Source organism: Manacus candei, unplaced genomic scaffold, assembly GCF_025592945.1.
Source record: "Manacus candei isolate 608988 ecotype Guabito, Panama unplaced genomic scaffold, ASM2559294v1 h1tg000011l, whole genome shotgun sequence".
Taxonomy (NCBI): domain Eukaryota; kingdom Metazoa; phylum Chordata; class Aves; order Passeriformes; family Pipridae; genus Manacus; species Manacus candei.
Genome location: NW_026138059.1, coordinates 20,413,289 through 20,431,594, shown reverse-complemented (window position 1 = coordinate 20,431,594; position 18,306 = coordinate 20,413,289). Strand labels below are relative to the sequence as shown.

Genomic DNA, 18,306 nt, shown 5'->3' with positions numbered 1-18,306 from the left:
TGAGGAACTGGCATCAGCCTCCTACAATGCCACAGATGTTGCTTGTACCCTGTACCTTAATCCTCATTGAAAATCAGTAAAATATTGCTTCCTTACATCCCGAGAGTCTTCAGGAAGAAGAACAATATATCCAGACACTACTGTAATGAGGCCATTTAAAGGGTATATAGATAAGAAAAATATCTACTGCCTCCCATAACAGTCTTTCCTCTTTTCCCTATCTCCTAGGCAGCAAACCAGGTTGAGTTACAGGCAGAGCTGTTTAGCTTTATTCTAGCAAGTGCAGAACTTTCGTCACATTTTGTCTAATCAAAGATTTTATCACTGTATCATAAGCCACACCTGGTTCCTGTATAAGAAAAGCAAATTTTCTGGCAAAGTGTATTGTCAAGCTTTGAGACCATTTGGCTCAAAATAAGTACTCCTTTCCCGCCTAGTCTGCACACATTTACAAGCCTACCTGGCTTCTGCATGGCTGTAAGGAGAGGAAGAGAAAATCAGGTCAACACTTGTTTTTCCCTCTGCTCTCATTGCCAGTTCAGTCTTACTTCTAGTTCTCTTGCAAGGTTTTTACATAAAACTTCACAGGGCTGTGCTGGTAGATGCTCTCTCTTCAATTAATACAGTATATATCCTTATTTATTTAATAAACTTTCTTCCACTTTAAAACAAAAGGCCCTGGTATCATAAAAGGTACCATGTCAATAGGTTTGAGAAAATGTTTACAGCTCCAAATACAGAGGTCAGTAGGAGAATAAGGGTGCCTGACACCTTTGCAAATCTTTAGCAAAATTTTCTTGTGAATTTAGATTTTCTTATGCTGGGACTCATGTGAAACAGCTTTTAAGTTCCACTGCTGCCATATACATTTGTAATGTGGTGGTAATGTGGCATCACTCAACATTTCTTAAGTAGTGGACACTTTCCCGGCCTAATACCATTTATAACGCTACTTTTGGTAGTGATTGCATATTACTTTGAGTATCAGTATAATGACATGAACTGAAAAAACAGCAAATTCAAAACAGAAGCTCTCTTAAGTGGAACTGCGTTGATGCTTAGGAAGGTCATCACCAGGACTGGAAATTTTCCATTCACCACACAAGGATCTGCTACTTGAGTTGCACAAGAAGGCAATGGAGTAGCAGCTAGCAATATCAAATTGTTACTTAGAAAACCAACTCTAGTAGGGACAGAGGCATACTAGTATAGAAATCTGTTCATAGGGGATAGGAAGACTTAAGAATCACAGATTATACTCCTCTGGAAGTCAGCATGAACTAGTGAACATGATTTTCCCGACTCTTTTTTTTATCACCTTTGTTTGTTATCGCCTTTGGCTTCATCCCATGCTCATTCCCTTTGCCGACCAGCGTATAACTTTTCACGCCCATCTCAGTATTTTTCTCCATGAATATGAAGTTGCATGGTCAGCTTCATGTAATAGTACATCTAATTAACAAAGAGCTAACAGTATCTTTAAAAGAACTGGCTGATGAATATTTTATCTCTAATAGTATGCATTCAAATAGCACAGACATAGTAATGTTGTTATGTAGGGTAAAAAAGGCACATGTCAACTTCACCTTTGATTTCTGTCTACTCTGACATTTCAGTGGTGATTTCTATGCTTTCAGGTCTAAGACCTAGAAGAGTTTGCAGTTTGTTCTCCTTTCTGTGTTTTTGTGTGGGACAGTACAGAACAGACTAGACAGAGGTCTTTTTCTTATAGCAGACAAGTTGAATGTTAGTTTCTCTTTGCATGAAACTTGGTACTGTCTCCTGATTTAATCTCCTGTAAAGTACAAAATCTCCTATAGAGTACTCCTATAGAGTACAAAATATTGCTGATATTTTTATCTCCTATATTCTGTGTCATGCTTTGAAGTCTAATGAGATAAACCACTCTGCACTCCCTGGGTAGCAATGTGGGACAAAGGATTTGAAGTGTTTAGGTGCTTCCCTTGCTTAGGAATTAGCTTCTTTTCTGCTCGGAAAATGTTAGTTTTAACATTCTGTTATGTTCACACTTAAGAATTTTATGGAAATACACATGAAAAGGGATAGGAAACATTGATGCAACTAATAGCAAAAGTAAAGGTAATTAAGCTCTAAAAATCTTAGTAAGCCCTCCATGTAAATAATTTTAAATCCATATCTCCAGATTTGCTTTTCCAATAATTAATCACATTCAGATTACATCATTATTCACTATGATAAACCAGACTGGAAATTCTGGAAATATACCTTTATTTACATGAGCACTATCTATACTTCTTATAAAAGTATGGGGTATACTATGCCACACAAGAACCACAGGAATTTCGAGGGAAAGAGGAAGTGAGTTGGGTGCTAGAACAGGCTCCCCAGGGAAGTGGTCTCAACACCAAGCCTGACAGAGTTCAAGAAGCATTTGGGCAATACTCTCAGGCACATGGTGTGACTCTTGGGGATGGTCCTGTGCAGGGCCAGGAGTTGGACTTCGATGATTCTTGTGGGTCCCTTCCAACTTGGTATATTCTGTGATTCTGTGAAACTGCCAGACATGTTTGGGCAAAGCAGATGTCTTGCTGGGTCTGCTATTCATGTTATTATTAAATGGGTTATATGTAGTTCTTTAAAGAAACTGGGGATATGGGTGTCACTTAACAAAGCATAACTTACTGATATTATATATCACAGAAGAATATTTTTGTAACCCCAAAAGAAGTCTAAGGAATTTAACATGAGCAGACTGAGAAGGGACAATTAGTTAGTGGGCTGTCTGTGCAGCCCTGAAGTACTGAAGGCACTTGGCTCCAGCTAAAACCATCTGTAATATTTCCATTTGTACTCAAATTTTAACTAGAAAGAAATGTCAGAGGGGGTAGGTAGAGTGATATAAAACTTAGGGAGCCATCTAGAAGCCCCAGAAAATGTCTGGAGCCCTAGTTCTCGCACCTAGAACATACCAGAAGAATGCAAGTGACAGGTATAGAAAACAGATAAAAAAGCAATGTTGTTAAGTACAAATAAAAATTACATTTCTATCTTATTTGCAACTTTTGTCCAAAGCTATCTCTAAAAACCTGATGTTAAGTCTTGCTAATTATGTCTTCATTTTTTTTTCCACAGAGTCATTTTGACGCCAGAAACAAGATGAATCTGGATGGAATCAGCAAACATGGAATATGACAACACCAGGGTCAGCCAGGAAAAGATGGTGCGTGCAAGCCTCAGTTGTCCTGTGTGTGGCAATAGACATCCTACCCATCCTGTGGTTGGGCAGCCAGGCAAGAGCTCTGGGAAAGGCAGCATTCTTCCTCTGAGGAATAAAGCAAAGGTGCAGCCCACAGGCCCCATCCTGCTACGCTGCCACAGCCCCTTGCAGCACTGCCCTGCTGAAAAGATGTGAAGGTCTAGTTCATAGCTGAAAGACACAACTAATGCTAGCAGGGCTAGGCTTTACAAAATACTCTGGCTCTCCCTGAGCTGCAAATCTGAAACTTCAGTGGAAATGCTGTGAAAAATGTCTGGACTGTGGGATTTGTGCTGTGTGGCGGCTGTTCGTTGTCAGGTTGGGAAAGTAGTTCCAGACTTTGAATCAAAGTAAGGGCAGAAGGTTTGTTCTGCTAATCTCTCTTCTTATTCCTCCCACACATACACTGCTACATGTCACATACAGATGAGTTTTAACAACTCTGGAAGAGCTGACCAGAATCAAGCTCTCTTCACTTAGATTGTCTTGAGAACTTAATGTCTGAAGAAAACAAACAACAAAAAGCACTTACTTATCTACTACGGGAAGTTGACACAATATTTTCATAAATTGGATCTACCTTTACTGGCTTCTGGAGCGACAACATTATAAGTGATTTCCAAAGCTTTTCAGTGGAACATGGGCATTTTGCCATTTATGCACAAATGAGTAAAGTATACTCCAAAACTCAGCAAATACAAACTCCAGGTGGACTGACCACACTAACTCAGCAAATACAAACTCCAGGTGGACTGGCCACACTTTGTGTCTTTTCTAGCCATGGAGAGCAGCCCAGACCCTTTCCAACCCAGGAAGCACAAAGCCCAGAAAGTACCACTCCATGCAACATTTTGTCCATACTAAAGGATGCCAAGCACATCGGCTACGTGTGCATATGTAGTCACCATCCAACACTTTGGGAACATGTGACTGTTCAAGGATCAAGTGATGAAAACTCCCTTTCCGCAGCAAAATTTCTTTTCTAAATTAGCACAGCAAAGCCCCTGTGCTCCAAAGGCCTAAATAAGGCATGGACTTCCCTCCATGCAACAAATTCCAAGCTTGCTAAATGTGGCATCCTGCCATAGGAAGCTGAATCCCAAAGTGACCCAGCTTCACCTCTGGCTGGCTAGTTACCTCCCAGACAAAGCTGATCAGGGACTGTAACAGCAGGGGAGAAGAGAAAGTAAGTGTGAATAGTTATAAAACCTCTCTCCACCTCTCTTGCTCAAAAATAGTGTCATCATCCCAACCCTTGAGACACAGTTTTATTGTTCAGACAGAAAGCTCAAAAATAAATGCAAAACCAAGGCCATTTATTGGGCCAAAATGACCTAGGGCTATTGCCCACCCTAAGTCAGCCTAGCTACCTTGACAGGGAAGAGATCTGATTTTCTTAAATCAACCTACCCATACATTAATTTCACTGCCAGTTGGGTTCACATTCCAGCTTACTGCCATAAATGAACAAGTGTGCAGGGCAAAGATGAAAACAGGCTTTATTCACTTCAAGTCTTAGCTCCACAGGCTTTTGAGAGCCCAGCCCGTTATGTCAGTCAGTGTTGAGCTTGGGCCTCACTCAGAAAACAATTGACCTTTTGTCCTCCCTCAGGGAATGTACATAACAGGGTGGGTGTGCTTAGCAATACTTTGAAGGACTGGGATGATCTTTGGATGTAGCATGATATAAAGAAACATTAGGAACAATGATAGAAACTCTGTGCTCAAAGTAGGATAACTTGCCACACCCCAGTAGAAAAATACAGAAATGTGTGCTCAGCATATCTGTGGGAATGCAACGGGACCAACTGGGATTTTATGCCACATATAGCAAGCTGCCTGTGGAACCACTGCCATTGGCAGCTGCCAAATGTTGCCAGCCATCTCACTAGTAGTGAGAGAAGCTACTAGAGTGAGCAGTGGGCTAGTGGGCAGGTAGAAAGGAGAGACACTTCAGTAGAGCCTCCCCACTCCCCTCGAGGTCAGAAGCAAGGAACTGGATTTACATCCTTTGTTTCCTTCCTCTTTTGTTCTTCTCCCATACACAGTACAGATAACTTCAGTTTGGATTCAAACAATTTTTTTCCCATGCAGGAAAGAGAGAAAAAAAATACAGCATTTTAAAATATCCCCCCCAAAGAAAACAAAACCAGTGCAATAATCAGTTATAACTCTGAGAGGAAAACTGTCAGGAACTCTCTGAAACCAGCTAACAGCTACTTCAGGCTGTCCTTTCCACTGCAACTTTACACAGAAAATGCTCAGAAAGCATGGATGGGATGCAGAAGGCAGAAAGAAAAGACACAAGACTGATGAAACAAGTGGTCAGAGCTGAAACTTCACTGTTTTGGGTAAACTAATACAGATATTGATCATTTAAACTGCTACATCAATACTAATGAAAGAAAAATATTTACTTAGAGGTTTCTGCTCATCTTTTGAAAGCAAGTGATTTTAAGTGCTGCCCCAAAGACAGATCCAGGCCTGAGAAATTTTCAGTCTTACTTTCCAGGATGTCTAAATAAGTATCATTTGCTATTTACAGTAGAGCAGCACATAGCCATATAATTCCTCTAGTCATGGATTGAAACTCCCTGGTGTTAAGGACTCTACACATAGCTGGAAATTCCAAGCTCTTCTCAGAGAAGTGAAGCAGATGGAAACCAGACAGATACAGGGAAAACAAACACATTATAAGTAAATACTCCTGGCAAAGGACCCACGATTGTAATTTACAGTTCAAATAAGCTTTTGCAGACCTTCCTATAAAGGTAGGTTACATCAGAAGCCTGAAAGACCATATTGCTTCATTGTAGGTGAGAGAGCTCCTCCAAACAAGAGGGAGAAGATCACACAAACTGATATTTGCAAATTTTGTCAGGAGTTTTTTGCAGAAACCAATCAGTAGTGGTAACTGGCTTTTAATGTTAAAAGACAAGGAAGACACGGATTATAGGATTTGAGGCATATAAACCTGAGTGCAAGTTCAGAATACCTGATGCAGCAGAAAGAGGGAGAGTTTCTGAGCAACTGGAAGGCACAACTGTAAAGATGTTGCAATAATCAAATAAGACAAAAGAATTAGAAAGGTGAAATAATTTAACCTAAAATAACATTTTTTAAATAACCCAAGGCTGTAAAGCATAACATAAATGTCATCATTCTATGAATATAAACCTTCCTTTTACAATGTTTCTTATATGCATGTTCCTATGGAAAGAAAATTCATCAGATCACTAGCTATTCACATAGTGACCTGCAGTCTGTGGTTTCAGCATCACCCTGCTTTCAATTTGAATGACTTCAGGGTGATTTTGGAGTGGCAATAGTTATTTCCCCAGGATAGTTTACAGGTACCAAAGGAAAATCTGATTCCCTATAAAATCCAACTTCAAATGTCCCATTTTTAATTAAAGGACTGACTTTTACTATGCAGCACTAAAAAGAAATAAAATGTGGTTTAAGGCCACAAAATATGTTTACTAAGGTAACACAGCAGAACACACCACTGTGCAGTATGGTCTTGAACTGCTGATGCAAATGCTGCTCCACAACCATCTGACTGTGAGGGAAGAAATATGCTATGGCCTTGATGAGGCAGTCAAGGTAGTAATTTCATTTCTGACTGCTAAGCAGTATACAAAAAAGCTACAATATATATAAAAAAGAGCATCCTATTCTGTATTTTCATCCTCTATTAGAAGGTGAAGGTTTTTTAATGTTGCTTAGCATTCAAAGATTTTCACAATGTGGGTTGTGGACTGTGAAAATGGAACTGGAAGATACCTTTGGGATTTTCAGCTACAGCCCCATAATGGTTAGACATGTCCTAAAAGTTGGAAAAAGCAGGACCTACTGAGCTGGCACACTGCTCCTGCCATCCACAGAGAAATGTTAGCATAAACTCTGAAAGAAGCCATTAAGTGGCCTCTTCTGGTAGAGGAGAGCTGCCAAGGGATATATATTTTCGGGTCTTGATAGTGACCATGACGTGCCACTTACGGATGAAATACAGAGCAGTCCTCAGTTCATGTATTTGCTGGAAATGATGGCTCTATACCTTACCTGTTTGATTCAGTGCTCTTGTGTAGAAGGTGGAGTGATGCAAGGTTGGCTGGCAGCATGACGTAGCCAGGCCCTGCAAGTAAGGCTGGGAATTAGCTGAAGAGCAGGAGACAAAGCTTTCACAGGCTCACAGTACGTGTTCAAGTCTGTGTTACCATTCTGGTATCTTCACCTACCTCAACAGTTGTCCACCTCCTATGTAAGAGGCTGCTGACAGGAAGGACTGCAGATTTCCAAGGACATCTGCAAAATGAGAGCAATTGAATGGTGAAGAGATAGATATGGCAGCCTAAAGTTTCTAGTCTCAGCCATTGCAACAGCTCTTGTAGAAAAGGCTTAAAAGCTTAATCTCACTAAAAAAAGGACAACAGTGCTTATTTCTTAAGAGTGTTTTACCAAATGCAAGTCTGTACAGGGATGGAAAATGAAGACTAAGTATTGCATTAATAATGATTAAGCCTGATGCCAATCCTGCTTATATTTCACAATCAGCATAGCTTCTGAGTTGAAACTCTGTGGCTTCCTGGCTTTTAAACATCTGTTTTTCTTAAATCTTACTTTCATTATGTCCTTCATTATAGAGCCTAGACTTAATGTATCCTTTATTTCTGTATCCTTTATTTCTCTATTCATTTATCAAAACTTTTAGAGATTATAGTTATATTCTATGGGGAAAAATATCATTAGGGTCCAAGGGAGATCTTCAGTCAGTGGTTGAATCTGAAGTTATCTGGCAGCATTAAGTAAGCAGCTTTTGGTATGAGGTTGAGTCTGAAGCAGAAACAGAATTAGACATTGACATCAAACTTTCCATAAAAGAGAAATCTCAGTAGGGGAAAGAACTTAGCCCTTTAAGATGGAAAGTTTTAATAGGAATGACACAAATAGATATTCAATGAATTGCTCGCATTGTAGGAGGGCAGGTGAATGACAGACAAGAAGTGTTGAGGTATTGTTTTCCCTCCTGCCTCACTTGGCAAGGCCTTTTTCACTATGGAGCTGCTTCTCTCCTTGCTTCTTCATCATAGATTAGTCATAAGGGGAGAAGTGAAATTCAAGTAGAGCATGCCAGCACACCTGAAATAGCAATGAAATGTAGGCATCAAAAACACAGTAAATATCAACTGAGCCTTTTCATTATGATGTAGGGACACTTCAAGAATCTCTGGGTAAAATAATTAGTTCAGTTTGTCCACATGTAATAAGTGCGTCATCAGTATTTTAATCAGGGATCTTCAGTTGTCTGGGAGTTGGGGTATGCACCTTTTAAAGCAGAAACAGTCTGAGCCCAAAGGTTGTCTCTGGGACTGAGCCCTCCTGCAGAGAGCAGATGGAAATTGGTCAAAAACTTTTCACCTCTAGCTTAGTGATGGAGGGAGGGTGTTTATTGACTAACTATGCTCATTGTTATGAAAACAGGGGTGGAAGGACTGTTTGCACCACAGCTTGGAACTCCACAAATGAAAGCTCTTCCAGGCACTGATCAAGCCACATTTTAAGAGGTAATTATCTTTGCTACAGTCATGAGCTTTTACCATGTTTTGGTGTCTCTCATCACAGTTATAAACAGAATTTCCCGCATACAAATATATAGGAGTCACCAAAACCAGGGCACGGGCCAAAGGCTTACCAATGGCCTGGCTGCACTGCTCCCTCAGAAGGAAACCTTTCAGCCCCTAGAGAAGTTACCTCCACCCCTGATCTGTCAATACTGTGTTAATATACAAAATTCTCTGAATTTGCTTATGTTTATTTAAAATGGAGACAGGGCTCTATGTTTGAGGTGTGGGGTATTAAAGAGTGCAACCTGCTTGCTGCTGTCCCACAGGAACCTAGACTGTTCTGGAGGTCTCTTGGGGATGAAGAACATCTTTGCAGAGCATCTTGTCAGCGTGGCTTTTATCTCTCCGGTGACATGGGGCACAACCTCAGCTCACCGTGATGGAACTGTGCTCTGCCTTTCTGGAAACCCTGTCACAGCAGAAAAGAGGAAAAAGAAGAAGAAGAAGAAGAGGTGTTATCACGGGAGAGGAAACCTGCAGTGGTCTGCCCCAGCCTAAGGAGCTCCTTCAATATAACCCAGAAAAGCTAAATGGACCAGGACTTTGAAACTCTTTTGCACCTTCCCTAAAGGAAGAAGTTGAAATCATAATACTGCCCATTAGGGTGATTAAATCATGTCCACAGAACCAATGGCATTTATGATGGATGCATGTGAGAGACATGAAATTTAGAAGAGCATCTTTTATCTGGATGAACAGCATTTGGAACAAGCCAATGCACTTCATCAGAGAATTTGTTGTATGAAGTAATGTATGGGGATTTCTGTGCTTTCACCCTGGAGCGTGGGCAATCCCATTGTCTGCCGCCTCTCATTCTTCATGCTAAAATATTGGTTTCAGGACTCAGCAGAGACAGATAGTTTCTATATAGTGGTCTGTTTATTTGTTTCAGTTGCTGAGAATTTATGCAACCTATGATTAACACCTGCTTACCACAGCAGTGTGTCTAGTCTTTCCTATCTGACAGTAATACTTTTTCAGAGGTTATGTCTAAACCAAAAATCAAAACCTGATATTCAGGAGGAAGCTGAGTCTCAAGGAACTTACTCTGAGCATCCTCCGGCCAGCTGGCCCATGCCTTCCTGCTCCTTCATTCTCTTCCTTCTCTCCAAGGAGCTCTAGTTGCTAACCTTTTCTCATAAGCCTGTCCCCCACTCCTGCTTGACTTTCCCTCTACCTTCATTCATTATATCTTGCAGATTTATGTGAGTAGACACCTTATCTGAAAACTTACTTTACACAAAAAGGAATGGCAGCTGGAATTATGGAAATCCAATATACTGGTCTGAAACACTAATGGTTAAAGACCAGCTATCACTGGCAAAACCCTAAAACTAATCCAGTTGCTCACTGAAGCATAAACATATGCAGTCCAAACGTCTCCAAAATAAGTAAGAACTATTTCTTCACCCGCACGAGATTCAATGCAACCACTGAAGGATAGTTTTAGAATTAGAAATTTCCTGTTGGAGAAAAGGTTTGTCATCCACAGAACCTAAGGCATGACACAGACTCAGAATAAGGTCTTCTCATTTTATACAAGAAAAAACAGGCAAGAGGTGTTGCATGATGGTCTCCAGGGTGAAGCCAGGGACAGCAGCAGGGAGCCTAGCACCACGTCTGGTCTCTCACTGACCTCGGGCAGACAGACTCTCACTAGGAAATCCCAGTAGTGACCGTATCATACTGTCCAAGCTAAATGAACCACTCTGGCCCTGATGATACACATTTCATCTTGGTGAAAGCAAGCACTTGTAAATCTAAATGCATCTAAAAGAAATCCATATAAATATATCTTTATTTTCCATCTGTACAAACTACACCGGACATGTCACAGAATCATAGAATTCATAGAGTGGTTTGGTTTGGAAGGGTCCTTAAAGATCTTCAAATACCAGTCCCCTGCCATAAGCAGGGGCACCTTTCACTAGATCAGGTTGCCCAAAGTCCTTTCCAGCCCAGCCCTGAACACCGCCAGGGATGGGGCAGCCACAACACCTCCAGGCAACCTGTGCCAGTTCCTCACTATCTCCACAGCAAGGAATCTGATCTAAACCTACCATTTTTCAGTTTGAAGCCATTCCCCCTTGTGCTAACACTGCACGCCTTTGTAAAAGTCCCTTTCCAGTTCTCTTGTAGGTGCCCTTTAGATACGGAAAGGCTGCTGTAAAGTCTGCCTTCTTCTCCAGTCTGAACAACCCCAACTCTCTTCACCTTGGTGCTCCAGCCCTCTGGTCATCTTCGTGGCTGTATATATATATATATATACTGTATTAATTAATACATTCTTGGTCTTTTCTCCTGCCAGTTGTGCTGTCACTTGTTATGACCTAGGGTCCTGCCGTAAAATTTTGTTCATTCTGAAAACTTAATTGTTATGGCAACTGTCTTGCCATGAATAGTTCAATTTCATTAATATTTAGCAACAGAAATGCAATTTCTCGCTCTCACTGAAGTAGAGTCCCAGCACCCCAGAGTAGCACAGTCTTCCTTCACACATAGGGGATTTCTTTTTTTCTGAAGTTGCTTACACACTTTATTTCCCTCATATCACTAAACCTCCTTACTGTAGATATTTTTAACCAAGTTTATACCACATGCCTCATAATCTAGAAATATTAGCTCTATTTTATTTCCTGTACTTGCATTGTAGATAGGATTTTTGGGGGTGGGGGGTGTGAATATCAAATTCACTTGGAAAACGTAACTATTTGTTTAGTTCCTTGTTAGTTTGACTTCTACCACAAACACATCCTCCTTTCCTTCCTTGTTTTTTTTTGTTTGTTCTTTTTTTTTTAAGATGTTGGTGGGTTTTCTTCTTATACTGCTGTCTCCCTAAAATAATTTAAAACCATAATGTGCTAGTTCAGTTCTATTACAAATATAGCTCAGAGCACTCTGCTTCAGGAGAGCCAGTAAGCAAACACAGAGGCTGCAGAGGGAAGTGGTAAGAATGATCAGAGGACCAGAAAACAGGATTTCTGAGAAAGGCTGAATGAAGAGATGTTCAGTGCACAGAGAAAGAGTCTGAGGGAACAAGATGGTATTTGAGCATGTAGAAAAAAAGATGTTTCAGAGGAAGGGTAAAACCATTTTTTCTGTATTCATAGAACAGAGAAAGCAAGAATGAATGGGTTTAATTGTAGAAAGGGAATTCAGACTGAATATGAGAAGAAAGCCCTAATGAAAAACTATGAAATACAGTGAAGCACTGGTTTTATTACCACATGAACTCTGGGACCTCCACTGCTAGACACCTTCAAAAACAGATATTTTGGTAAATACCCATGAGTCATGGCAGAAGTGCAGTTGATTCTTCCTCAAAGTAGGGGTGAGTGATCTTCTGAGGTCCTTCTGAGTGTCTTTTCCCATGATTTGGTCTTCTGTCACATCACTTAAAACACAGTGTGAAACATCATCCATTATGGAAAACATTGAGACGGCAAATTAACTCTGAACATTGGATCATTCCTACAAAGAGACATGATAGCCAGCAAATAGCAGCATCAATATACTTATTAATCATAAACCTTAATGACTTGCATCAGAAGTGAATGATTCTATGAAATAAAAACGTATAGTACTGTCTATTACTCAGTTGTTAAAAGGGATTGCAAAACTAAAACATTCAGATAAAACACATTTTACAATGAATTTAGCAAATTGAAGTGGAATAATTTATCATATTCACTGCATGATAGTGTGTAACGTGCCTTACATTAAAAATGCCAGAAATGTGTCAAGCTCGCAGCATCAGGAAAACTTCCAAAATGCACTTACAGAGACAGTTGTATAAGAATAAGACAGTGCCCAATTTTATCCCTTTATATTTTCATTTCAATAAAGACCATCAGTTATACATCTGACAAGGCAGAGGGGTATCCCTTTTCAGAGGGCAGTGGGTGAGAGACACATGGTGCACACAGGGACTCTGTGATCCCCACCACCCTGTAGAAGCCCTGCCTTCAGTAATGCCACATGAGGCTTCAGGGCTCTTTTTCTGCATCATGTTGGAAAAGTGAAGGCCTTGCCTAAGTTTATAAAAAGCTGTGAATTTAACCTCCCAGACTTTTAAAAACTTTGGTGTCTTAATGGAAAACTATTACCACAATGACACTGGAAATTTCAATACTTTGGAACTGAATCTGCCCAGCACACAAATAAGCAGCTTGTCATTAAATTGATTGCAGATTCGACCTGTGGTCTGAGAATTAGTTTTCTTCTGTAAACTCATAAGCACCAAGATGACAAATTTTGTCCGTTCAGATCCGTTGACATCTTTCAGGGCTATAGACAACCAAAAATTAGGACCTATGTCATTTCTTATTTACATGAACAGGCTCTGGAATTGCATAAGTCTGAACAAAATGGAAAAGCTTTACATAAATAAGTTTCTTTTCAAGATATCAGTGAAGAAATAGATTACTTAGTCTTTGTCACTAAAATAAAAACCAACTGAATTCTTACAGGGAGGACATTACAGATAAAAATAATTTCACAGTCACTTTTCAGACTAAAACGGCAGTTGAGATGGAAGTACACACATTATATTAATAGTAAAAGAAAGTTGGAAGAGAAGTGAGAGAGGTTTCAGAATAATGTTAGTTATAGAAAGAAAGAGAAACTTCAGGTTTCCCTAATGGTGAAAGGAAAAACATTATCTTTCCTTTAGAAGCTTTGAAAAATACAGGTACAACAAAAGGAAAGGAAGGTGGATCATTATTTTAAGCTGCAATCAAGTAGTGGAATGGGCACAGAGGACAGCAGCAGGGCAGCTACTGGATCACAGACTCATGGATATGATCAGTCGACGCAGCCCAAGATCAAGAAAACATCCACAGCCACTATAGCTTGGGCTATAGCCCAAGCCAATCTTGGCAGCAGGAGATCAGGTGCATTTTCCTTCCTAAGCTCTATGTGAGTCTGGAGTATTACAACAAAACCTTTCAGATTTCTTAAAACTGTTGTGGAAATTCCTAATATTGCAGGCACTTTCATAAAACCTAGTTCCCCAGCTTCATTTCATCCTTCCTCTGGGTTTTGGGTCCACTGGGAGCTGGAAAAAGAATGTGGCTTCCCTCACTAAATTACATTGACATATCCTATCTGCTTCTTCTCACAGGGTGATGAAAGGTGCCTTTCAGCCTTGCCATCCAACTCTAAACAGTCCTTCTGCCAGGCAGCCAAATGGACACCACTTTTCTTACACATGTAAAACTGAAACGAAGTTCAGGCAGATATAGGCACAGTGCCACCCCAGACCCTAAATGTCCGGTCCCACTATGGATCATCCTTTCTTCCCAATATCATCAGACCTTGAACTGCCAACAGAAAAAGATAACCAGGTCATATGCTATTTTGCCAAAAGGGTCAGCATATGACAGAATCTTATTTTGCTACCAAAATTCAGTGAGGAATTACAGCAAAAAATTTCTATCTAACTCTCCTTTCACAGAGCCATATGGCAAACAGATATTTATACCTGGTGGGCTAAGGGGACTACACTGTGTTTCTCATTGGGCTGTTGTAGTGGGCAGTTGGTTCCCACCAGCCTGGGAATTCTTGTTTTACCCAATGGCTGGTAAATTACTCAAGTGAGACCTGTTGTTGGTGTTTATCACCAAAGACCTTGTAAAACAAGAAAAATTCATTTGTTTGCACTTTATTAGGCATTCTGGTATGTCCTTTCATTAGTTCTTGAAGACTGGAAATACAGGAGAAAATTGGTGAAGGAAGAACAAGAGAAAATGCCTCTATTGACTGTTTCCCTGTAGGCTTGTTAGAGGAGCAACACATTAGAGGTGATACCTGTCTTAAAATCAAATATTTCCATTGCACAGCAGATGTACGAGGTTTTATCGTTCTTTCTGCTGCACCAAACTGGATTCAGAGAAATATACTCTGTGAGAGTGTGCATCAAATGAACTTAGCTGGGAGTTGCCCAACCTCCCAGACAGGGTAAAGGTCTGGGAACAGAGCAGAGCAGCATAGCTCTGGTGTACACTGTCCAACACCCTGTGGAGACCCTGAGTGGGGTATCTAAATCTCAGATGTAGTTCAGGTAGTTGGTTATTCTTTTGTGAAACACAGCAAGAAGGATCCACTGCAGAAGGTTACAGAACAAACCTGGATGAAGATACAACTCATAAATACTCTGGATTTCTGGTCTGCTTTTAATTATTTTATCTAGCTTTCTCTCTTCTTTGCATGGAAACTGTTCATAATATTTATGAAATACCTTGTTCCCTGAAAAATTGGTTTAATTAGAACCAGTCCAATTTCCAAATCTGAGTTGAGTATGTTTGGCCAAAATGATGGATAAAGTCCAAAGAATAATAAAAAAGAAAATATTCTTCCCATCCATTAAGTCTTCCATCTGGATTTGGGAAGCATGTTTCAAATCCCTCCTATTGTCTCCTCCAGATCAGACTGCATGTAGGATGATCTAAAGGAAGTTCATTTCAGTATGAACTGGTCAAGATGCTTCCTCTAAAATGGGACTGTTTTGGCAGAAGAGAGGCTCCATAGCACACTGGTTACTGGAATGACAAAGATCCACTTTGTATCTCTGTCTCTAATCAGGAACAATAAGGGTGAACTTATCTCACATATTATCAGTGTGTCCTGGTCTTATGTGTATCACCCATAAGGTCACCTTCTGAAGCTTTGAAACTATTTGCTAAATTTCTGCTGTTCCCAAACTGTCAGTTGTTTTGGGGTTTGATTTCCATCCCTCCCCAACACTTCTAACTTAGAAGCCATCAACCCCACAAGCTGACTTTGCCATATGGGGGCTTATATATATTGTTTCTCTGATGAATAAGAACCATCTACTGCAGTACAGTGTGAAAGTACAGCTTTCAGGTCCTGGATTAATGCTGACTTTTATATCAATGTTTTTTCTCTCTCCTTAGGATCTACAGCTTTTATCTTCTGGCTAGAGTAAGCTCAGGAAAAAAAAAAATCATATTTTCCTCTCTTATCTGTTACTTTACTTTCCATTAAAGTGTTGGAGCAAGTCACTGCCTGTAAATATTGGTATATACTGTATGTGGTTTTTTAGGGGCATTCACAGCATAACCCTCAAAGTAGTTTTACTGACAAAACATAAATCAATAACGACCTCTAACTTTTCCCAGTTTTATTTTTTCAGATTCTACTTAATCCTCTGTTCTGCTGCACCCTATTTCTGCAACGTCTACAGATCCCTAAATATTTATTCTTCCTCTGGCAGTCCTTCTACCCTCTGGTACCAAGTGCAAAGGTAGCGGGGATGCTGTGAAACACCCTGTTAGACTTACTGATGTGACAGTGTGAGTTCACTGTGACACTGAATGCAGGCATGGGAAAGAGCACAGTGTCCATGCTGACTAGAGGCACAAAGCCACATCTGTAAGCCTTCTGGCATTTGTCCTGATATCAAGCCAGCAGGCACTTCCACGTAGCCCCCTAGGGAGACACCAGGGTGAATTCTGAGGAATGCTCTAAGCAGGAGCAGCCCTTCAGCTACCAGCACACGACCTGCCTCCCTGGGCATCCTGTTCCAAATTTACCACAAATTATGACAAAAATCAGCATTAGAAAATTATGATTAAAATGGGGAATATGTATCTCCCAAGTTATTAAAAATTACTCTCAGCAATTAATAGTATGTCAGCAATCAATAATAGCAGCAATCAATAGTACAGAATCTATCAATAGTATAGCAACAATCAACTAGAGTGACCACCAGTATTATAGCAACAACTAAGTAGGTATGTATTATGAGAGGTTACTGCAAAGTTATCATTAGTGAAGTAACGTATCAACAATGTAACAGCAGTTATTCTTATTGTTGATTACTTGTATGAACCTATAATATCAGTATTAAGTAAATTAGATCTTAGAAGGGGACAAACCATCCAGAAGTGGGAGGACAAACTAAATGGACCCCAGAAGTGGGCCCATAGGGGACCAACAATGTAACAGAGAGAGTCTGACTTCAGAGATGGAAACAGGGGTCAGCCAGGCATCCCAGTGACAGTCCAAGATTTCATACAAATTTCATGTGAGGAATTCAACATGTTTATGGAATGAAAAGTATGTGCAACACAGGAAGTCGTCAGAGAGAGAACAGTTGCATTTTGGATAAAATATAAGTCATTTTTATATCACAGAGACATCAGAGTACATAGGACATCACCACTTTGAGCAGCCAATAGATGTTGTTAATTTCTGTTTTTCACCTGCAGCAGCCAATAGATTATAATGTTTTCTGTTCCTTTAGACCAGTTTTTGTGTTCACAGACTGTTATCCTCTCCTTGAAGATAGAAGAGTCTATGGTATCTACCAGTTCATACTTTCTCAGGACATTTTCCCCTTTTTTCCAGGCTATTTTTTTACCTTTTCTGATAAAAAATTGCTGTTTCAGTTCCTTGATTTTGCAGTTATCAATGGTATCTCTGGATGTTTCCAATTTCTAGGTATTCAGCTGTACTTCAAAGATGCCAGCTGAGCTGGTTCACAGGCCTGGTTCCCAGGCTGGCAAGCATTTCTTCTGAGAGCATTTTTCCAGCAGATGTTTTCTTCTGCTAAGTACTTGTCTCCTTCTAACCAGACCACCTTTATGGTTGCTCCCATCACCTCACAAATCAGTGTCACTGTTCTGTGGCCATCATGTTAAAAGTCTGCAAGCTGCTAGCCTTGACCAAGGAAGGAAAAATAGTTATTTTGGCAATTGGCTTGCCTATAGGTGTGAAAGGGTGTTCCTTCAATTTGATTTTGCTGTAAGCCATAAAAAAAAAAAAAATTAAGCAGGAGCTAGCTTGGAGCAGAGAAAAATACTGTGAGGATTTCTGGGAGGATCTGAATGCCAAATGCTGTCTGTGCAAAAGTTGCAAAAACAGATGACCTGAGATTTGTTTTTTGATTGGGGTTTTTCCTCCATCAGAATGTAAGTTCTGAAAAATTTTTGCTTTATATTCCAGCAAAAGAGCTGCATGGGAAGAAAATTACAGAAAATATTTTTTGCCTACATTTACCAGTTATCCCTTTTCAAAAAGAATCTGTTCTTTTCTTAAATATGACTTTTTGTGAAAATGGAAAAAAACCCCAAACAACTCAAAACCTAAAAGCAGAAACCCCAGGCTAACCTCTTTTGCATGATATGAAAATGGAAAGTAACACTCCCAGCTCAGGCATGCTTCTGTCTTCTAAAGGGAAGGAGGTGGGATTGTGTAACTCTTCATTTTGCCATTGCAGAAGATCTAGACACAAACAGAAATGGTGCAAATTTTAAAGACATCTTGATCTTGCTTCTACCTGAAAATTACCAAAAGGTAGGATATGGAAAGTTAAAAAAATATCACTATCTTAAAAATACTACATTTCATTTACACTAGGCAGATTGCTAGATGACAAATGAACAACATTTGATGGTAAATCAACAACATGGAGGTAGG

The 18,306-nt window shown here is 40.0% G+C and overlaps 1 long non-coding RNA gene across 1 annotated transcript; it reads left to right on the top strand.

Moving 5' to 3' along the window:
• Window positions 1-4,262: 4,262 nt before the first annotated feature.
• On the top strand, window positions 4,263-17,776 carry LOC127466657 (uncharacterized). Its single transcript, XR_007902813.1, has 3 exons — window positions 4,263-4,424; window positions 8,723-8,805; window positions 9,132-17,776. It is a non-coding gene; the product is annotated as an uncharacterized LOC127466657 (long non-coding RNA).
• The last annotated feature ends 530 nt before the right edge of the window (window positions 17,777-18,306 follow it).